Source organism: Bos grunniens, chromosome 18 (assembly GCF_055505025.1).
Source record: "Bos grunniens cultivar Pamir isolate PY7600 chromosome 18, Bosgru_T2T1.0, whole genome shotgun sequence".
Taxonomy (NCBI): Eukaryota; Metazoa; Chordata; class Mammalia; order Artiodactyla; family Bovidae; genus Bos; species Bos grunniens.
In genome coordinates, this window is record NC_141182.1 from 4,263,516 (window position 1) to 4,287,409 (window position 23,894).

General features: G+C 40.7%; 2 long non-coding RNA genes across 2 annotated transcripts in view; one reads left to right on the plus strand and one right to left on the minus strand.

The window, feature by feature from the left end:
- The window catches only part of LOC147352952 (uncharacterized), a 223,634-nt gene that overhangs the window by 29,359 nt on the left and 170,381 nt on the right, over window positions 1-23,894 (minus strand). The window lies entirely within an intron of this gene.
- LOC147352954 (uncharacterized) lies at window positions 17,293-23,497 on the plus strand. Its single transcript, XR_015145272.1, has 3 exons — window positions 17,293-17,339; window positions 18,898-19,196; window positions 21,324-23,497. It is a non-coding gene; the product is annotated as an uncharacterized LOC147352954 (long non-coding RNA).

The window sequence follows — 23,894 nt, forward strand, 5'->3', positions numbered from 1 at the left end:
ATCATCAAGTGACAGGTGAAAAGAAATGCTAAAAATGGTTCACAGGTGATTGAGAAAGGAAACGAAGAACTCAGGATTTATCAAGAAAAATATCACTGTATCAATGATTTCTTTATTTTTTAAGCAAAACAGTATCTTCAAATGATACCCTTGATGGTAGTCAGCTGAAATTAACAGAAATGACCTGACTGTGATGCAGGGTAGTGGTGGTGGAATTGGATTTCTCCATACCAGATTTCCCCCACATCCTTCTAAGGTTGCCCCCAAAACAATCTCAGCTTTTAAACAGTATTAAATGATAAGAATAATAAATGGAATAACTGACATTGACCGCGGTGGTGATGGTTTCATTGCTAAGTTGTGTCCAACTCTTGACACCCCATGGACTGCAGCCTGCCAGAGTCTTCTGTCCATGGGATTTTCCAGGATAGAATACTAGAGAGGATAACCATTCCCTTCTCCAGGGGATCTTCTCAACCTAGGGACTGAACTCAGGTCTCCCACATTACAGGTGAATTCTTTACTGACTGAGCCACAATGGAAGCCATTTTATTTTATTTTATTTTATTTTATTTTGGCTTGCAGGATCTTAGTTACCTGATCAGGGATTGAACCCAGGGCCCCAGAAATGAAAGCTTGAGTCCTAAGCACTGGACCACCAGAGAATTCAATTCCCTAACATTGACTATTCACCACAAAAACCTTGAGAAAAAATACAAGGTGGGAAACTCATCTTCAAAGTCTTTTCACATTGATGCCCATATTCTTCTCTTGTTCTCCCACCACTCCTATCTACATGAGCTTAGATGCCCACATCCACCAGTAAATCCCCTATACCCTTACTGACTCTACAAGCCAGGTCTTGTGGAGGAGACTGTAGTAATACCTTTCAATTCAGTTGAAGCCTACTAGATAGCTACTTGCTTTAAGGTAATATGTTTAACACCAGGGAAGAAAAATATAAAGCCAAATATCATATAATCACTTCTTTGAACAAGAGGCCAATCCCACTACTTCCTACTGCCCTTGATCACCTCCCTAGGAGGTGAAAGATATTCTCTCAATATAAACACCTATTATCCACCAAGAATGTACTATGAACTCTCATATGTTGGTGGTGAAAGTTCAAAGTGGTACAATCACTAAATAAGCTGTTAGACAGTATCTACTGATACTAAAGGGACTTCCCTGGTGGCTCAGATGGTAAACAATCTGCCTGCAATGCAGAGACCCAGGTTCGATCCCCAAGTTGGGAAGATCCCCTGGAGAAGGAAATGGAAACCAATTCCAGTATTTTTGCCTGAAAAATTAAGGGCTACAGTCCATGGGGTCACAAAGAGTCAGACACGACTAACACTTTCACTGATTATAAAGCAGAAGATAGGCATAATCTCTGACCCAGAAACTCTTAGGTGAGTGTGTGTGTCTTAAAAAGAAATGCATGGATACAGTCACAAGAGACCTGTTAAATACTACTGTTATGTGCATTAATCATAACAGCCCCTCAAAAAGATGCAACATATCCATGTCCAGTAGCACGGGAACCATACTGTCATCTGTTCATACAATAGAACACTCTCCAGCAATGAGAACAAGCAAACTAAAACTACTTGCAACTAAGATTAATAGCACACACACAGTTCTGAAATGGAGGAAGCCAGATGCTCACCCATCCCCAAGATATGGCAAAACCAATATATGGCATTAGAAATCCAGATACTAGTTACAGAGTCCTACACTAAAAAGGCTTTGAGAGTATTTCTGGCACCCTGGTGGTTTTGGACTATATAGCCCACCAGGCTCCTCTGTCCCTAGGATTTTCCAAGCAAGAATACTGGTGCCCTAGTAATGGCTTATACCTCCATGTGGCGGTTGAAACTCTAATTTCATTTGTCAAAATTCACTATACTACACATTTATGATTTCTGCACTTTTCTGTATGCATGTTACACTTCAATAACAATTCCCCAAACGAGAAAGAAATCATCAATTTAATCCACCACATTGAGAAAACAATATTCACTTGGATGCAGAAAAACAAGGGAGGAAATATTATTCACATTGACGCAGAAAAAGCAAATCATAAAATTCAATCCTCATTAATGAAAACTTTCTTAGCAAACTTGGAATAAAAGAGAACTTCATGAATCTGATAGAGCATATCTGTAAGAATCTTCCAGCAAACCTCACATTTCATTGTGAAATATTGAAAGCTTTCCCTTGAGATCAGAAATAAAACAGGGATGGCTGCTATCACCAATTCTCTCTGACATTTTACTGGAAGGCCTATGTAATGCATTAAGGCAAGCTTAGAAAATGAAGAAATAAAGCTGCCATCCTTCACAGATGACTGGTACACATAGAAAATCCAAATGAATACAGAGATAAGCCATCACAATTAACGGGAGTTTAGCAGTCACTGGATAGAAGGGAAATATAGCAAAAAGTCAATTTATAGATATACCCAAAAATAAAAAACAAAATATAGAAATACATCAAAAGTAGACACTGATCCATTACAAAGCCACTCAAAAGCTCTACACAGAACATTTCAAACCACTATTTTAAGAAATTATAAAGCACTTAAGAAATACTCTACTGAAAGATTATCAGGACCTCCTAAGTACTCAACTTTGGAGGCCAGGTTTTTCTTAGTGGAAACCAATGCATTTTGGACTCTTCTTCCTAATGTAATTTAGAAGTAGAATGATTCATTGTCATATAGTTCCATGTTATAGTTAATATAGTCTACTTTTTTTCATTTTAATTACCAGATGACTTTTAGCTTTGAACTTTTAGCATTTTGCTTAATTTTCCATTCTAGGAAGGATTTTTTAAAAGATAATGTCATCATCAGAACCATTCAAAACTAAGGATTACAGACCCCAAAATAAATTTTAAAACTTCAACAAGGTTTGTGATTGTGTGTCATCTTTGGAGCACATGGAGGGCCTGGGACTCACAGGGCCAGCCCTCTGGCTGATGAGGAATATCCAGCCCTCACTCAGAGTCCCTCAAGGTCAATGAGTTTCCCTTGAACTTCACCATCTAATCATACATTTATTTAACACATACTGAACTGGTTCAAGCGTGCTGAACTGGGATAGACACTGTTTCAGGAACTAGAGATACAGTAGACAGTATAGTCTTCTCCAGGCTCCCTTTACTCTGGTCCCACCCTTTCAGCTTATTCTTTTTCCCTTTCACATATATTTCAATTACCATAAAAGACTCTGTGGTCACAAATCAGTGCTATTCAGCTACTGCCATCCTTCATCAGTTTCTATGTTTTGCTCCCAGATCAAATAAGACATTCAAATTTAGGTTTTTAACGAGCTGAAGGGGGGACTTTCCTGGTGGCCCAGTGGTTAAGAATCTGCCTGTCACTGCAGAGGACCCAGGTTCAATCCCTGATCCAGGACCTAAGATCCCATACCCCATGAGGCAACTAAGCCCATGCACTGCAACTACTGAAGCCCATGTGCCTAGAGCCCATGCTCTGCAGTGACAGAAGTCACCACAACGAGAAGCTTGAGCACTGCGACTACAGAGTAGCCTCCTCTCACAGGAACTAGAGAAAGCCCACACACGCAGCAATGAAGACCCAGTGCAGTCCAATGTAAGTAAAGTAATTAGTTACTTTAAAAACAGAACTGAAGGAAGTTGTCAAAAAGACATGGAGACTTACCCTAAAAAATTAAAACTGCAATAGTGGTAACTGTGATAACCCACTTTAATGAATTGTTTGGTATACAAACAGCTCATGGAGCTCTACATCAAAAAAAATCAGCAACCCAATCAAAACTGGGCAGAATAAATAAACACTTCTCCAAAGAAGACATACAGATGGCCCAAAAGCACTGGACAAGATGCTCAATATCACTATCAGAGAAATGCAAATCAAAACTACAGTGAGGTATCACCTCACACTAGTCAGAACAGCCATCAGAAAGTCTACAAACAATAAATGCTGGAGAGGGTATGGAGAGAAGATTGTCCTCCTACACTGTTGGTGGGAACATCAATTGGTACCGCTCCTATGGAAGAGTATGTAGGTTCCTTAAAAATCTAAAATAGAGAGCTACCTTACGATCCAGTAATCCATCTCCTGGGCATATACCTGAAGAGAACCATAATCTAAACGATACATGCACCCAAATGTTCACAACAGCATTATTTATGATAGCTAAGACATGGAAGCAACCCAGATGTCCACCAACAGAGGAATGAATAAAGAAGATGTGGTACACATATACAATGGAATATTACTCAACCATAACAAAGAATCAGAGAAGGCAATGGCACCCCACTCCAGTGCTCTTGCCTGGAAAATCCCATGGACGGAGGAGCCTGGTAGGCTGCAGTCCATGGGGTCGAGAAGAGTTGGACACGACTGAGCGACTTCACTTTCACTTTTCACTTTCATGCATTGGAGAAGGAAATGGCAACCCACCCCAGTGTTCTTGCCTGGAGAATCCCAGGGACGGGGAAGCCTGGTGGGCTGCTGTCTATGGGGTCGCACAGAGTCAGACACGACTGAAGCGACTTAGCAGTAGCAGCAGCAGCACAACAAAGAATAATAAATAATGCCATCTGCAGCAAAAGGAGGGACCTAGAGATTATCATACTGAGTGAAGTAAGTCAGACAGAGAAAGACAAATACTATATGATATCACTCGTATGTAGAATCTAATTTAAAAACATACAAATGAACTTGTCTACAAAACAGTAACAAGACTTACAGATATCAAAAACAAACTTATGGTTACCAAAGGGGAAACAGGGCCAGGGAAGGATAGATCAGGAGCTTGGGATAAACACACACACACACACACACTATTGTACATAAGACAGATAACCAGGAAGGCCCTACCTACAGCACAGGGAACTGTACTCAGTATTCAGTGAAAACCTAGATACGCATTTAAGACAGGATGAATATACGTACATGTATGATTGAGTCACCGTGCTGTATACTTGAAACACAACACTATAAATCAACTACAATCCAGTAAAATATTTTTTAAAATGGATTATTTTCTGGCAAACCACATACCATCATGACATACATTATGACTGGGTATTATAGACCACACTGTCTTAGAAGTTTTCTAAGATGAAATTTTATTGGACTGAACATTACTGATTATCAAAGAATAATTTGATCAGACCTATAGTTTTTAATTTTAAAACAATGAACCTGAAGACATTATTACAAAACAATGAATTGGGGGCTTACCATATACCAAGTTTTAGGTTACGGTATTAAATAATTCAATATTAAAAAAATGTCTTCCCATATATATAATACCATTCCTATATACAGAAGATAACACTTTGACATGTGGTTTAAAATATATCTCAGCCTCCCTTATATTTCCTTTTGATATTTGCAAACCTCATAAACATAAAAAAAAAGGGAAAGGCTACTGTCTTGGTAATAACATTTCTTCTGCTTTCCTGACTTGAGATAAAACTTTTTCCCAGTTTTGTTTGTTTCTATCACAGCCATTCTGATGTCTTGCTGGTGTTTTGTAGGGTTGCTATCATCACAGAGGCTATTGATTTTTTTTTCCTTCAAAATATCTGTCCATGTTTTTGCTGCTCTTTCTTTACTATTCAGTTCATTTCAGTCGCTCAGTCATGTCCGACTCTTTGTGACCCCATGAATCGCAGCACGCCAGGCCTGCCTGTCCATCACCATCTCCCGGAGTTCACTGAGACTCACATCCATCGAGTCGGTGATGCCATCCAGCCATCTCATCCTCTGTTGTCCCCTTTTCCTCCTGCCCCCAATCCCTCCCAGCATCAGAGTCTTTTCCAATGAGTCAACTCTTTGCATGAGGTGGCCAAAGTACTGGAGTTTCAGCTTCAGCATCATTCCTTCCAAAGAACACCCAGGACTGATCTCCTTTAGAATGGACTGGTTGGATCTCCTTGCAGTCTTCTAAGGTAAGAAATACATGATTTAATTCCTCATTTCTGAGATACGAGATGTAATGAACTCTGAATAGTATTATAATAGTGTAATACAATTGTAACATCGTATTTTAACTGATGAGCTTGGAAATCTACAATGCATGTGTATGTATTACAACTTCTGGGAAGGAGAGATGAGAGTACTTCACTATCCCTAAGTAAGGTTTGGAATATTAACTTAAAATCATCAAGAGTTCTGAAGAGTTGAGAAATTTGTGGATATTTCTCTGTTTACAGTATTTCTAACAGAAATAATTTACTGTCCGCTTCAGTGGTCCCCAACAGTACCTGAACTAGCCTTACAGATTTGAAGACATGCTTAAATTTTTAAAAAGTTACTGTTATCAAACAGTGAAACAATTTGAAAGAAGAAGGAATTAAGCCAATGAAAGAAAACATAAAATAAGTAAAAAAAAAAGTGTACAACTGTTTGCATAATTTGTGACTAAGTGAGACAAAGGAGGAAGATGTAGTACTATGAGTGTGTGTGCTGAACAACTAAACCTGGTCAGAGATATGATCCAGAGTATAAGAATTTGATCTGGTACCTCCCAGTGAGGTGCAGATGAGGAGGAAAAGGTTTTCCTGGAATAAGAAATAGTGTCTTCAAAGCCATTTGCCAAAACAAGCACTCAGTGAATGACATATTGAACTAATTTCAACCTTTAAGATGAGAGAGCAGAGAGGAAGTGGAAAGCAAAATAAGAATGCAAGGATATGTAGGGTCCAAACACCAACTGTCCTAGAGACTGTGGCAATGTTATACTTCTTCTGAGACCAAAGGGATTCACAGCAGGGCTTCACCTGGGTGGCTGATGTCACCACCATTGGGTGGTTGATGGCAAAAACCCTGATTCAAACAAAAAACTGTATGAGGAAAAATGAGATGACTGGAGAAGTTTAAATATTTACTGATACTCAATACAGTAAGAAATTACTATTATTTCAGTTGTGACAATGAAACTGCAGGTAACATTTTTTTAAAAGATTCTTTATCTTGTATAGGTATTAAAATATATAGAGAGATGAAATGGTATGGTGACTAGAATGTTTTCAAAATCATCAAGGAGGCAGTGTGGTGTGTGGGATACATACAGATACATTGACTGACCATGAATTAATCATTAAAGCTAGATGAGGATGCTGATGGAAATTAACCTATGTGAGAGGGGATGTAGTGGTACACATATACAACAGAATATTACTCAACCATAACAAAGAATCAGAGAAGGCAATGGCACCCCACTCCAGTACTCTTGCCTGGAAAATCCCATAAACGGAGGAGCCTGGAAGGCTGCAGTCCATGGGGTTGCTGAGGGCCGGGCATGACTGAGCGACTTCACTTTCACTTTTCACTTTCATGCATGGGAGAAGGAAATGGCAACCCACTCCAGTGTTCTTGCCTGGAGAATCCCAGGGATGGGGGAGCCTGGTGGGGTCTATGGGGTTGCACAGAGTCAGACATGACTGAAGTGACTTAGCAGCAGCATAAATTCAGTGAGAGTGTCCTTAGAAGAAAAGGATGCACACAAACCCAGGGAAGAAGGACCGTGGATATGGAGGTAGAAACTGAAGTGATGTGTCCATAATCCAAGACACTCCAAAAATTAGCTGCAATCACCTTCTAGAAGCAAGGAGAGAGGCAAGAGACTGTTTCCCTAGTAGCCTCCTTACAACACTAACCCTGCCAACACCTTGACTTCAGACCTCCAGCCTCCAGAACTGAGAATGAAGACATTTCTACTGCTTTAAGCCACCCAGTTTGTGGTATCATGTTACAGCAGCCTTAGGAAGCCAGTCCACCATCACTCAGAAAAAACAATTTTTGTTTACTAATAAAAACTATTTTCATCACGAAGCTAAATGCCCTCGGATTCCAGTGTCTCTCAAAATACGTAATGTACATTTTTCTATGGTGAATCTGGAACTGTGAGAAAGCAGAAGCATTGACAGTGTTTAATTTATTTCTTTCCATTTGCAGCTGCAAATGAAATTTGCTTATGTTATGGCTGATTATATGTGAAGTACAGACGTTCCTTCTAAATTTCTCTCCAGACCTCAATTTATCTTCTTATATTTTTATTCAAATGTTCCTCCATTTTTAAACATAATTGAATCACAATCTCATTAAGGGTGAAAGTCATGTCTGTGTGCATTTAGTTGATTACCTGGTGGATGGAACAATCGAAATACCACTCGCTGACTTTTTACCAAATCAAACCCCAGAAGTGATGGATATTGTTCCACTTATCTCTAACTTTCTGAATCTTACATAACAAAACCAGTAGGAGAAATTTCTCTGGGACTAAGAAAGAGAAAAACAATGCTGTATCTGAAGTGTTTAAATACTGTGAATACCATGCAGCTTGCTGTCAGACCACATCACCCCACCTCCTAAATTTTTTTCTTTTTCAGAAAAAGTTTGTCCTTCATCTCATCAATCACACAGCTATTACTCTGTATAAGCTGGGATATTAGTCTTTTCATCCTCTCACCTTGTCCCTCCAATTTCACTCATCCCTTTTTTATTCAAAATCATATCAAGATTACTGCTTTTTAAAATCCATTTTTAGCAAAAATCAAGGACTTATCTCTCCAGAGAATTAATAAAGATTAGATTACAACCATAGCTTTAATATTTAGAATTAGCTCCAAGTAGGGCACACACTGAAGACTGATTTTTTTTCTCTTGCATCATAAAGCTCTCCTCTAATGCAGTCTTAGGGACTCTGCCAAATGCAGGTGATGGTGGCTGACATCCTTGTTACAAGCTTATGTTATGGCTGATTATATTTGAAGTATAGACGCTCCTTCTAAATTTCTCTCCAGACCTCAATTTATCTTCTTATATTTTTATTCAAATGTCCTTCCATTTTTAAACATAATCGAATCACAATCTCATTAAGGGTGAAAGTCACGTTTGTGTGCATTTAGTTGATTACCTGGTGGATGGAACAATCGAAATACCACTCGCTGACTTTTTACCAAATCAAACCCCAGAAGTGATGGATGTTGTCCCACCTGCTCTCCTCTGAGTGGTCCTCACTGATTTCCACAGGAGAGTTAAGAAGCAATGTTTGTGCTTGGTGGGCACTTGATAGGAGATTTCAGTGTGACCATTTCCTAAGCCCAAGCACAGATTTGGCTATTGTTTTCAGTGGCTGATTTTTCTCAGTAACTTAAGCCTATGCAATACTTGGTCCTGTTTTCCAACATTCACTCTACCCATGATCCAACTTTAAAAATATCTGTACAGAGGCAGCTTGATGCCTCTGATGTGTTATTTGACACGGGATTCATTTTATTAGGTTATATCTCACAATACTTTCTTGTATTTTTATTTCTGCTCTTCCATGTGGATTCCAACCTATCAGCAATGACAATATGCAATGAATTGAACTGTAATCACACAAGGATTGACTGACTTTTTTAGCTAGTTTGTCAGGCTCACAAGGAAAACTAAGGAATTTTTTCAAATGACCCTCGGTTATTTTTGCCTTACAATATACAAATCAAGGCAGTAAATGACAATAACTAACTGACTAAATAGGAAAGTGCTCATGTTTTAGGAGGAAATGTAATTCTCAAGGGAAAAAGAATGAGGAGGAGAGAGGCAGGCAATGTCTGGAAGCAGAGAGCAAGTCTTGCATTACTCAGGGCCACTGCTTCACAAAAAGACACAGCTGGTGGCCCAGCCAGCGGCCACCTCTGGACTGTGTCCAGCATCAGAGGACACGAGGGGCCACGGACCCCCAGCTCCCGCTCATCTCCTGTCTCACTGGTCAAAGTCTGGCCCAGTAGGACCTGACTCCTCAGTGCCAGCTGGTGTCCTCCAAGCATTTCAGACGTTCCCAGGTAAAGCCACACGTCACACTCTGGACCACAGCACTGCATTCGTGCCCAGAAGTGACTGGAGGAATCAGCCTCAGAGGATCCATCATGGTGGGGATGCCTGCTGGAACTTCCATGTCTCCATCCAGCGGTGACACTGGGGTCCTTCCAGAGGCCAGCACTCACCCTAGGGGGCAGGAGGAGGACAAGAGCACCTGCGCTGTTAGATGATGGGCAGGGGCCGTGGTGTGGAGGGGGCGGCAAAGGCTGGGATGCTCTCATAAATAAGGAGCCAAGAGGCCAAAACACAGTGAAGGCAAGAGAAACATGACCCACACACATTTAACCTGGGAAAACTCTGACAACAAGATAAAACATCCTGAAGACAATAAATTCTTTCAAAAGGGAAAACAGAAAGCTGCAGTGCCCCGGAGAGTATGTTACTGCAATATACAGCCACCTGCCCTCCCAACAGAGTAAGCAGAATATAATCACAATATTTAATAAAGGGAATCCTCAAACCAATTGCCTTTAGCTGGTGTGATCTTAGAGAAGTAACAGTGAAAATTAAATTCATCTATCCTGAGATTAAGGATTAATTTAGGATGACCAAGACAAAATATAAAGAGGACATTTTTAATATCTGAATAAAGTTATTTTTGAGGGAAAAGATCACTATCGCTTTTGATGTAAAAACAATCCTACAACCCTTAACAAGGAAAGAGAATTCATTCAAGGAAAAACCATGCTAAATGAGATGTCAATGTTTTTGACTGTTTAACTGCATAAGAAAATACTAACATTTTATGATGTATTTGTTTTAAAAGAACTTAATGATTTCTCACAAAGCACGTCTATGTGTTCATTTGAGCTGTGAATGAATTGGGTCCCGGGGCACCTGGGGTCTTGCCAGACTACCATCATCAGAAGCGGTCCTGAAGCATGCTGATAAGAGCACGTTAAAGCTGATCCATGTGGGACATGCGAGTATCGGATCCTAGACCCCCTCTCCTCTCTAGGTCTGCAATCCCTGTAGCTCACAGCGCAGGAACGAGTCCCGTTTTTGTGCTCAACTGTCTCAGATGCGGGAGGTGCCCCGGCCACCTCCATCCCCCTGAGGGCCCGGGAGGGGCCCTGCTCTCACCCCTCACGGGCGTCTTCTCCAAACCACTCCTCTCACTGGTGAAGCACTTCCAGAGACAAGGCTGCAGTCAGTCCGTCCAGAGCAGCTGTAGGTCTGCTCAATCCCCAGCCGGGGGCCTGAACAGACTACTGACTGACTGACTTCAGCTGCAACAGGACGTCATGGAAACCCTAGTGGACATGGTGTTCAAGATGTGGTTTCAATGCTGAGTCAGCGATGTTCAGCCCTGTGATGTCAGGGAAGTTGTTTTATCCAAGCATCAGTTACCTCATTCAGGGAATTCTAACATTCAGTTAGAACACAGAGACGACTGTTGTAACAGAACTCTAAACAGAAGGGTAAGCAAGGGAGAAGTGAATTCCTCTGTGCCCGTGGGAGACTCCAGAGGCACCAACCCTGACCCACCCACATCACAGAGCTCAGGCTCCGCCTCGTTCTCCCACCAGTGAGGACACAGCCACATTCTCAACATGAAAGGAGGCCCAGGATCCCACTGTTGGGGTCACCTCCCAGAGACAGGAGGGAACACAGACCTCTCACCCCCAAGGGCTGTACTGGGGTGGTGAGCAGTGCTGTACTGGGGTGGTCAGAACCAGCAGGGGAGAGCCAGTTGTCGACCTTTCAGGAATAACAGGAGCCAGTTGTTAAACACAGCCTTTGTTAAAAATTAAATTAGATATTCCAAATCACATTAAAAACAAGGGCAACAGATGCTCAGAACTCCCTCTTCCTGTTTACAGTACCACATGCCACTGCCAGCCCTGTTGTGTGGTTATTTACTTGTGGTGTCTCTGCATGGGACACATCACGCCGTGCTTCTGCAGGCCTTTCTGACATGGAAGAGCCTTCACATCGAAGCTTGAAATCAATCACGCTCAGTGTATTTACACTATGAAACATGGCAAACACCAATTCAGGCCTAAATTTATTGTTCTGTTGATTGTTTAAGACCAGGAGCTAGCAAACCACCCAGAACCTGTTTTCATTCAGTCCTTACACTAAGGACTTTTTTCTTTCACATTTTTATAGTAGGAAGGGCTCGATAAAGGACAGAAATGGTATGGACCTAACAGAAGCAGAAGATATTAAGAAGAGGTGGCAAGAATATGCAGAATAACTGTACAAAAAAGATCTTCATGACCCAGATAATCACGATGGTGTGATCACTCACCTAGAGCCAGACATCCTGGAATGTGAAGTCAAGTGGGCCTTAGAAAGCATCACTACAAACAAAGATAGTGGAGGTGATGGAATTCCAGTTGAGCTATTTCAAATCCTGAAAGATGATGCTGTGAAAGTGCTGCACTCAATATGCCAGCAAATTTGGAAAACTCAGCAGTGGCCACAGGACTGGAAAAAGTCAGTTTTCATTCCAATCCCAAAGAAAGGCAATGCCAAAGATGCTCAAACTACCACACAATTGCACTCATCTCACACGCTAGTAAAGTCATGCTCAAAATTCTCCAAGCCAGGCTTCAGCAATACGTGAACCATGAACTTCCAGATGTTCAAGCTGGTTTTAGAAAGGCAGAGAAACCTGAGATCAAATTGGCAACATCCACTGGATCACTGAAAAAGCAAGAGAGTTCCAGAAAAATGAAAAACATCTATTTCTGCTTTATTGACTATGCCAAAGCCTTTGACTGTGTGGATCACAATAAACTGTGGAACATTCTGAAGGAGATGGGAATACCAGACCATCTGACCTGCCTCTTGAGAAACCTGTATGCAGGTCAGGAAGCAACAGTTTGAACTGGACATGGAACAACAGACTGGTTCCAAATAGGAAAAGGAGTACGTCAAGGCTATATATTGTCACCCTGCTTATTTAACTTATACAAAGAGTATATCATGAGAAACGCTGGGCTGGAAGAAGCACAAGCTGGAATCAAGATTGCCGGGAGAAATATCAATAACCTCAGATATGCAGATGATACCACCCTTATGGCAGAAAGTGAAGAGGAACTCAAAAGCCTCTTGATGAAAATGAAAGAGGAGAATTAAAAAGGTTGGCTTAAAGCTCAACATTCAGAAAACTAAGATCATGGTATCTGGTCCGATCACTTCATGGGAAATAGATGGGGAAACAGTGGAAACAGTGTCAGATTTTATTTTGGGGGGCTCCAAAATCATGGCAGATGGTGATTGTAGCCATGAAATTAAAAGACGTTTACTCCTTGGAAGGAGGGTTATGACCAACCTAGATAGCATATTCAAAAGCAGAGACATTACTTTGCCCACAAAGGTTCGTCTAATCAAGGCTATGGTTTTTCCAGTGGTCATGTATGGATGTGAGAGTTGGACTGTGAAGAAAGCTGAGCACTGAAGAATTGATGTTTTTGAACTGTGGTTTTGGAGAAGACTCTTGAGAGTCCCTTGGACTGCAAGGAGATCCAACCAGTCCATTCTAAAGGAGATCAGTCCTGGGTGTTCTTTGGAAGCAATGATGCTAAAGCTGAAATTCCAATACTTTGGCTACCTCATGCGAAGAGTTGTCTCATTGGAAAAGACTCTGATGCTGGAGGGATTGGGAATTAGGAGGAGAAGAGGATGACAGAGGATGAGATGGCTGGATGGCATCACCGACTCGATGGATGTGAGTTTGAGTGAACTCCAGGAGTTGGTGATGGACAGGGAGGCCTGGCGTGCTGCAATTCATGGGGTCACAAAGAGTTGGACACGACTGAGCGACTGAACTGAAACTGAAACTGAGGAAGGAAGGAAAGGAGGGAGGGAGAGCAAGCAAAAGCATAAAAGAAAGAGAGAAAGAAAAACATGCGACTCAGACTATTATACGGCAGCAAGAAACATTTCTGAACCTGATGGAAAACATATTAATAAAGCAAATGAAACCGAGAGGCCTCCTCGCTGGCTGTCAGCCCCAGGGGATGGAAGCAGCCTCTTTCCTTGTCATGTGGACCCTTGAGCTATAAGCCAGGGAAGACGACGACCCCTTGTGGTGAACCCCTCTCAGGATCTGAACCTCTTTCATCAGGAAGCACCCAGTGCGTTCCAGGCGCTCAGCTGAGAAGCTCAAGGATAATCACCCTCCCTGGGATCATCTGGGCCCCCTTCCACACCTCTCCACTGAGAGAAGGCCCCGCCCCCAATCAGGATGGATTCCAGGCAGCCTTGGATCATTGGCTCAGGCTAGAATTCTCCCTATTACAAGGGGAACCTCACTGTGGGTGCCAAATGCACTTCTTTTATTTACACTATTACTCTGAGAGTTTAATGAGATCATGGATGGATATATATATTTATATATATATATATATATATATATATATAAAATCTATAGTGTTAAGAAGTGCTCTGTTACAAATTACAAGTGGTATTAGTTCTGAAGTTATCCTTACTGACCTCTGCTCTTCCTCAAATTCGCGTATCTGACTGTCTGATAACACACAGCTCCTTTCCTAGCTCAGAACCCAGTACTGGAGGTCCCTCTCTGACCCCGCTCTGGTTTTGTAATTTCTCCGAAGTCCTCCTGAAGAGCTTACTATGCCCAGACATAGGATGGCCTGAGACTGTGAGGAATACACGACCCCTTCATGGTCTGTCTCACAAGTTCACTGTTTACTAAATAATCCTTCCTTAGGAAACTAGAATTTAAGGTCTTCATCCTTCCCTCCCTGTCCTTCCCCTTTCTCTTCTCTAATCCCTCCTCCTTCTCTCTCCTTTTCTTTTATTAACGCACTTAAAAAAAAAACTGTATAAGAAACAAAGCCGCCTAAAGTTTACCAACAGGAAGATAGCTAGCACTTCTAGTCAGCTCCCAAACACTGCTGCCTTGGCCAGAGGCCAGAAGATAATTTTGACTGTTTTTGAAAATTCATCTTTATCATCTGCTGCCCACTCTGTCTATTCAGAAGCTACTCCTAAATTTTGTAAAGAAACAAGAAGTCAAATGTAACAGATGTCCACTCCCAGTGGAGCTCAGCCTTTTATGCGCCCAGGAAGACGAGAATCTTTGCGGCTTCTTCCAACAGAAAGAGTTACAACAGTTGATTTGAGCTTCTTTTTAACTGAAAGCAGTATTTTTGGTATTGATGGTTAACAAGAACTGACTTTCAGGTGCGGACATAAAGCACAAACCAGCCAGCTGTATTTCTCGCAAGGTCTGCAGAAGCACTGGGAACCCACGCGCACAAAGAGGACATGGAAACCAAACTTGCCTCTGCCACTTCAAAGCCCGGGGTGTCACCTCCACCCCACGTTTTCAACAAAGGTATACACCGTGCCCCGAGCCTTTGTTAGAAACAAGACATCAGGCCCAAAATAAAGTCGCTTAGGCTAAGCCCCATGTCACCAAACCAAAGTTTAATTACAGTTTCAGCTTTCCCAGAGACCGCATCTTCAGTAAATCCACAAAGAAACCCCCTGACTGGCACCAGTCAGGTCACGTGCCTGAAGGACCCCTGCCATTCGCCTAAAGGAAAGTAGCTGTGCAAAACCAACCAGCTTTCCTGACTCAAAAAACGTCCTTGTTCCCACTCCCTTCTGTATTAAAGTGCTTCATTTTGTACAGCTTCTCAGTTTCTTTCCACCTGCTACACTGGAAGCTGGCTGATTCAAATCAACTTTTGTTCTTAAAATGTTTAATCTACCTCAGTTTATCCTTTAACAGTTCTGCTGTCAGAGAGGGAGTTGAAGGAGACCTCCCTCCCCGGACAGCTGCCAGGAGCCCAGAGCAACCAGGGAGGGTACCTGCTGTTCTCTCACAGTCCCTGGAGGTGCTGGACGAGCCGACTCAGTCCTGGATCTGCAGCTTTTGCCTCATGAGCTTTCAGGGCACCTGAGCATTTCTTTTTCTGCTCTGGGTCAGGAAACCTGCTGAATGCTGCCTGCTTTGACGCAGGAAGGAAAGTGTCTGGCGTCAGAGTGGATCTGACTTAGGGTGGGGCTGCGTCAGTGTGAGGTCTCAGTTCAGTTCAGTCGCTCAGTTGTGTCCGACTCTCTGCGACCCATGGACTGCAGCACACCAGGCCTCCCTGTCCATCACCAACTCCCAGAGCTTGCTCAAACTCATGTCCATCAAGTCAGTGATGCCATCCAACCATCTCATCCTCTGTCATCCCCTTCTCCTCCTGCCTTAAATCTTTCCCAGCATCAGGGTCTTTTTCCCGTGAGTCAGTTCTTCACATCAGGTGGCCAAAAGTATTGGAGTTTCAGCTTCATAGTATCAGTCCTTCCAATGAATAGTCAGGACTGATTTCCTTTAGGATGGACTGGTTGGATCTCCTTGAGGTCCAAGGGACTCTCAAGTCTTCTCCAACACCACAGTTCAAAAGCATCAATTCTTCAGCGCTCAGTTTTCTTTACAGTCCAACTCTCACATCCATACATGACCACTGGAAAAACCAAAGCTTTGACTAGGTGGACCTTTGTTAGCAAAGTAATGTCTCTGTCATATGCTGTATAGGTTGGTCATAGCTTTTCTTCTAAGGAGCAAGCATCTTTTAATTTCATGGCTGCAGTCACCATCTGCAGTGATTTTGGAGCCCAAAAATATTAAGTCTGCTACAGGACTGGAAAAGGTCAGTTTTCATTCCAATCCCAAAGAAAGGCAATGCCAAAGAATGCTCAAACTACCACACAATTGCATTCATCTCACACGCTAGCAAAGTCATGCTCAAAATTCTCCAAGCCAGGCTTCAGCAATACGTGAACCATGAACTTCCAGATGTTCAAGCTGGTTTTCGAATAGGCATAGGAACCAGAGATCAAATTGCCAACATCCGCTGGATCATCGAAAAAGCAATAGAGTTCCAGAAAAACATCTATTTCTGCTTTATTGACTATGCCAAAGACTTTGACTGTGTGGATCACAATAAACTGTGGAACATTCTGAAAGAGATGGGAATACCAGACCACCTGACCTGCCTCTTGAGAAACCTGTATACAGGTCAAGAAGCAACAGTTAGAACTGGACATGGAACAACAGACTAGTTCCAAATAGGAAAAGGAGTACATCAAGGCTGTATATTGTCACCCTGCTTATTTAACTTACATGCAGAGTACATCATGAGAAACACTGGGCTGGAAGAGGCATAGGCTGGAATCAAGATTGCTGGGAGAAATATTAATAACCTCAAAGATGCAGATGACACCACCTTTATGGCAGAAAGTGAAGAAGAACTAAAGGGCTTCTTGATGAAAGTGAAAGAGGAGAGTGAAAAAGCTGGCTTAAAGCTTGACATTCAGAAAACAAAGATCATGGCATCTGGTCCTATCACTTCATGGCAAATAGGTTGGGAAACAGTGGAAACAGTGGCAGAGGTCTCAGGTGAATACAATTGTGTTTTAAGGCTGAAATAGCAGGTAAAACCTATCAAAGATAATCCTGAATTAGCGTGACCTTAGTGGAGAACTACTAACCTAGGTAAGTGTGAAATAAATATACTGATTCCCTGCACAGAGATCTTAAAACCCTTACAAGTTCTCACACAATTAGAACTCTGGGAGCAATTCTAGTTCTAATATTTGTCTTTGAGCCTGTTCCTGACACAGGACTCTGGAAACCTTGTAACTTCTTAAGTGATAAGAGCACCAGAAGCATCGTTATCTCTAGCATAGAGACACTGGGGGATGTCCTGGTGAGATCCTGGCTAGGGGCTGGTCACCAGAAAGGCCAAACCATGATGGATAATAACCTGGAAATTTTCAGTCCTACCCTGATCCTTCAGAGAGGGGCTAAAAATAGTTAATCACTGGTCATGCCCACTTCATGGCAAATAGAAGGGGAGAAAGTGAAAGGAGTAACTGATTTTATTTTGGGGGCTCCAAAATCACTGCAGACGGTAACTGCAGCCATGGAATTAAAAGATGCTTTCTTCTTGTAATGAAAGCTATAACAAACCTATACAACATGTTAAAAAACAGAGGCATCACTTGGCCAACAAAGGCCCATAGAGTCAAAGCTATGGTTTTCCCAGTAGTCATGTACACCTGTGAGAGTTGGACCATAAAGAAGGCTGAGCACCAAAGAACTGATGGTTTCTAACTTTGGTGCTGGAAGACTCCTGAGCATCGCTTCGACTCCTGGAGATCAAACCAGTCAGTCCTAAAGGAAATCAGTCCTGAATATTCATTGGAAGGACTGATGCTGAAGCTGAAGCTCCAATACTTCGGCCACCTGATGAGCCAACTCATTGGAAAAGACCCTCATGCTGGGAAAGATTGAAGGCAAAAGGAGAACAAGGTGACAGAAGATGAGATGGTTAAATAGCATCACCAACTCAATGCACATGAATTTGAGCAAACCCCAGGAGATACTGGAGGACAGGGGAGCCTGGCATGCTGCAGTCCTTGGGGTCGCAAAGAGTAAGATATGAACTAGCAACTGAACAATAACAATCCTTCCTACCAAGCCCAAAACCTCCCCTTCTCATCTCAAAAGGCTTACAGATATTGTATAAGTTTGGATTTAGTAAACAAAACCTTTTCTGGTGGACCTTATATTGTTTTTCTGTGCATTTTGAGATGCAACTATCCTACATGGTTTTCTCCAGTAGCCAAGGTAATTCTTAATCAGAAAGAAAAAACAACATAAAGGTTACTTTGAAAACTAGATCTACAAGAAAATCTTAAAAGCCTCTTCCACAAATATTTGTAAAAAGCTTTAGCCATCTGAACAGGTAAAGCTTAACTTATCCTATCTGCTTGAGACAATCTGAGTCCAATTGCTCTTTTATGAACTAGTGAGTTTTTCACTAGTGCACCTGTTTTGTGGCTAAAACTGTTAAAGAGAAGTTGTTGTTGTTTAGTCAACCCAGCCATGTCGGACTCTCTGTGACCCCATGAATTGCAGCAGGCCAGGCCTCCCTGTCCCTCACCATCTCCCAAAGTTTGTTCAAATTCATGTCCATTGCATCGGTGATGCCATCTAGCCATCTCATCCTCTGATGCTCTCTTCTCCTTCTGCCCTCAACTGTCCCCAGCATTAGGGACTTTCTGCCATTAAAGAGGTATCATTCGCATATCCCCTTCATGGACCACTGCCCTGTCATGAAGAAGGGGCTTGTGTAACTCAATGAAGCCATGAGCCATGTCATGTAGAGCCACCCAAGACGGATGGGTCACAGCAGAGAGTTCTGACAAAACATGATCCACTGGAGGAGGCAATGGCAAATCACCCCAAGACTACTTGTGGTGAGAACCTCATGGACTGTATAAAAAGACAAAAAGGGAAGTTATAAGATCTCCATTTGCATCTGTCAGCATGGTTATGTATGTCTAGGTATGTATGTTATAAATTTGTGATTTTTTTCTACCTTCGATTAATACTGCCAAAAATAATTTGTGAAGAATTCTATTAAACTGACTTAAAGACAAATAAGTTAGCTTACATAAGTCAAGTATACTTTCAGATATATAAAAACTAACTATAGTCAATAACCTATAATAAACCATAATAGAAAAGTGTGAAAAACAAAATATATATATATACATACTCATCAACTGAATCACTTTGCTGTATACCAGAAACTAACATACCATTGTAAATAAACTATACTTCAATTTTAAAATAGATAGGTTCAAAAGGGAGGGGATATATGTATACCTATGGCTGATTCAAGTTGAGGTTTGACAGAAACAACAAAATTCTGTAAAGTAATTAACCTTCGATAAAAAAATAAGTTAATTAAAAAAAAACAACCAAAAATATAGAAACTAACCCTGATGTTTTACAAGTTTATGTGATCTAGGATAATCTTTGCTAAATAAAAGCTAGCTTAAGTTTTTGGTTTAATTAAAATAGGAATGTCTTTAGAGTTGTCAGCATTAAATACAATATTTTCACTCTACCTAGATTTACTGAAAGTTAAATAAGCTCATGTTATCTCTGTCACAGAATTTGTTAGCAAACAAAAAAAAAGATAATTTAAGATGGTGGTTAGCTGTTTAATATCTCATGAAAATTTCAGGACCAATCTAAACATAATTGTTGAGAATAAGTGAGTTAAATAAATGTAAATAAGACAAAAGTTTATAAATAAACTTTTCAACAATAATTACACTTTATGGTATGTCTACTTAAAAACAGTTTCCATAATTTTTTTAAGAACTTTAAACCTTAAAGTTATATTGAGGTAAGTTAAACGATGGATATTCATTGAGTGTTTAGATCATTTCTAAATAAGATAAAGTACTGAAACATTAATTAGTGAACGTAGGTTTATCCATTTTTGTTCCTTTCACAGAGGAACAAAAGTTATTTGGACTGATTAGTAAACATGTCTTGGGCCACACTGAAGTTTCTACTGTGATGAAAAATACACTTCTAAAAACTGTGAAATTTATAAATTTTCCAATCCGCAGGATGCTAGTGTAACAGTCCCCGATTGCTGAATTCCTAGTTTTCCCTAGAAACAAAGGATTTTAAGGGTTAAGAATTCTAATTAATATATGTACTTAAAACTACTTACTAATAGAAATAATAAAGGTGAAAGGAAAGAACTATGTACGAAAAAAATAAGAAAAATAAAATGCCTGATTGGTCCAGGTGAGTAAGAGGAAAAAACCTAGAACATCTACATGCACGCTCGCACAGTCGCCCTAGGCGTGCCTGACTCTGTGTGACCCTATGGACTGAGGAGGACAATGTCTACATGGATATAAAAGCCTGTAGAAGGCTCATGGAGAAAGAATTCTGGGAAAAGGATTTCATGTGTGGCCACACTAGCTAAGATCGGAATGAATTTATTTGAATTTTTAAAGGAGTGAGTTTTAATATCAAATGTACACCGGAGCAAAGCTGGAATTGATCGTTTTCTATTATATAAAAAAACAAAAGTTTTATTGGACTATTGGTCTGCTTGTGGTTGTTAAAGGTTGGTGGGTATTATTATTTTGTTTTTGCTTTCTTTTTAACTTTGAGTAATCTTCTTGGGAAGCAAAGATTTTTGTGACTTACCAAATAATTTACTCTACTTCACACTGTCTCTATCTATCTATAATTCCTTAAGAAAACCCAGGCTTCTCAACACTAAAAAAGCTAAGTTTTTTTCACACTATGTTACCTTCTGTATTTGCCTTTAAAATCTTCTAATGGTTACATACATAATTAAATATTATTTCATAATGATCTGTGCTCCTATTTAATCAAGTGCTCGAACACTTGACCTTTTCCCAAAATCAAATTCCAAATGGAGTCCTTTGAACCTCAACTTAACTTCAGTATTTCCCAGAGTACCCCTGGAAGGTCTCAAAGGATTTGTCTCTCACCTTGTAAAAGAGAGATGTTAAACTAATCAGGTAGATAAACTACAACTTTAAATCTTTCAACAAGTAAACTCCATATCCTCTGTATAATGAATACTGTGTTGACAACCACTGTTTAATTATTTTATTTTGCTCTTTCCAGCATCACCTGAGATCTACATTTTTTACATTGGAAAAGACCCTGCTTCTGGGAAAGATAGAGGGAAGGAGGAGAAGGGGACAACAGAGGATGAGATGGTTGGATGGCATCACCGACTCAATGGACATGAGTATGAGCAAACTCTGGGAGATAGTGAAGGACAGAGAAGTCTGGTGTGGTGCAGTCTGTGGGGCTGCAAGGAGTCAGACACGACTTAGTGACTAAACACCACCACCACATTCCTTTGATGCCAAGGCTGTGCATTCACTTTACATTCCACCACTGAGATTCATTTCCATGAAGTTTTAAAAATGCATAGACAATAGATGCCATATTCTTCTTCTGTAGATCTGGTGAGCAAAGGCTCATAGTGGCAGATACGAGGTTGCCCTCCCTGGTTTATTCACTTCAGAAGCCATTAGCACTGCTTTCCCACAGTTTCCTTATCAAGCCACCACAGTGTCTTTCTGATTCTGGACCAGAACTCTAGTGATAACCTGAAAACCAGCCTCAGCCTCTGATACCTTCTGCAGCCTTTCTGCCATTTTTTAACACCAAGTTCCCTATATAAATCACTTTCCACTTCAAGTGTCCAAAGTGGTTTTTTGTACTACAAAATAACATGCTCTCAATCTCATGAGTCAGATAATAAACAAAGGCACATATGTGTTTCATCCTCCAAACTACATTTTTAATGGGAAAAATGCAACTGTTCAAATAAGCTAGGCTGTTTGGGTCAAGATGAGCAGCACTTGTTATCAGTCTTTGATACATTCTTAAAGGAACATTTAAGAGTTTCATCTACAGAACTTTCATCTACAGAAACCTACTTCACTCCATATTTGAATTCTTGTTATTATACTGCAGTATACTGAATACTGAATGAGTATACCTCTATAACAATGTGTAAAAGCAATCATATCTCATGTAAACTAGTCTTAATTATAGCTATGTCATAAATTTCTTTAAATTCTGCATGTGGTCATCAAACCTTGGGAAATAAAGGAGAATGAGTTATTGACCTATAATTTTATAATACTATCACAAAAAGTAGTATTAATCACCTTGTGCTAAGCCTTAACTGTAGACTGCAAAACCAACAAGGAATTTCAAAAATATACAACCAGTTTCTACAGCTCAATATCAAAAAAACAAACAATACAACCAAAAAATGGGCAGAAGACCTGAGTAGACATTTCTTCAAAGAAGACATACAGATGGCAAACAGGCATATAAAAAGAGGATCAACATCATGAATTATGAGAGAAATGCAAATCAGAACTACAATGAGGTATCACTTCACACTGGTCAGAATGGCCATCATCAAAGTCTAAGAACAATAAATACTGGAGAGGGTGTGGAGAAAAGGGAACCCTCCCACACTGCTAGTGGGAATGTAAACTGATACAGCCACTACGGAAAACAGTATGAAGGTTCTTTTAAAAACTAAAAACAGAGTTTCCACATGATCCAGCAATCCCACTCCTGGGCATCCATCCAGAGAAAACTCCAATTGTTCACTGTAGCACTATTCACAGCCAAGACGTGGAAGCAACTTGAGTGTCCACTGACAGAGGAACCGATAGAGAAGATACGGCACATATATACAATGGAATACTACTCAGTCATAATAAAGAATGAAACAATGCCATTTGCAACATGGATGGACACAGAGATTATCATACTAAGTAAGTCAGCAAGAGAAAGACATCATAGGATATCACTTGTGGAATCCAAAATAATTATTCAAATGAACTTATTTACAAAACAGAAACAGACTCATAGACAGAGAAAACAAACATATGGTTACCAAAAGTGAACAGGAGGGAGGGATAAATTAAGAATTTGTTATTAACAGATACACACTTGTACGGGTTTCCCTGGTGGCTCAGAGGGTAAAGCGTCTGCCTGCAATGCAGGAGACCTGGGTTCAATCCCTGGGTCAGGAAGATCCCCTGGAGAAGGAAATGGCAACCCACTCCAGTACTCTTGCCTGGAAAATCCCACGGACAGAGAAGCCTGGTAGACTAGAGTCCCTGGGATCGCAAAGAGTTGGACATGACTGAGTGACTTTACGACTTCACTTCACACACTTGTATATATAAAATAGATAAACAACAAGGACCTACTGTATAGCAAAGGAGACTACATTCAACATAATAACCTAAAAAGGAAAACAATCTGAAAAAGAATATATATATACATGTATAACTAAATCACTTTGCTGTACACCCAAATTGTTATAAATCAATTATACTTCAATTTTTAAAAACTGTAGACTGCCACAGTAGGGGAAGGAAAGAATGGGACAAATCAAAAGGGTAGCACTGAAATGTATACATTACCATGTGTATGACAGCCAGCCAGTGGGAAGCTTCTGTAACACAGGGAGCTCAGCCTGGTGCTCTGTGATGACCTAGAGGGGGTGGGAGGGGGGTTCAAAAGGGAGGGGATATATGCATATTTATGGGTGATTCACGATGCTGCATGGCAGAAACACAATACTGTAGAGCAATTATCCTCCAATTAAAAATAAATTTACAAAAAATTGTGGACTGGAAAAATAACTTATTT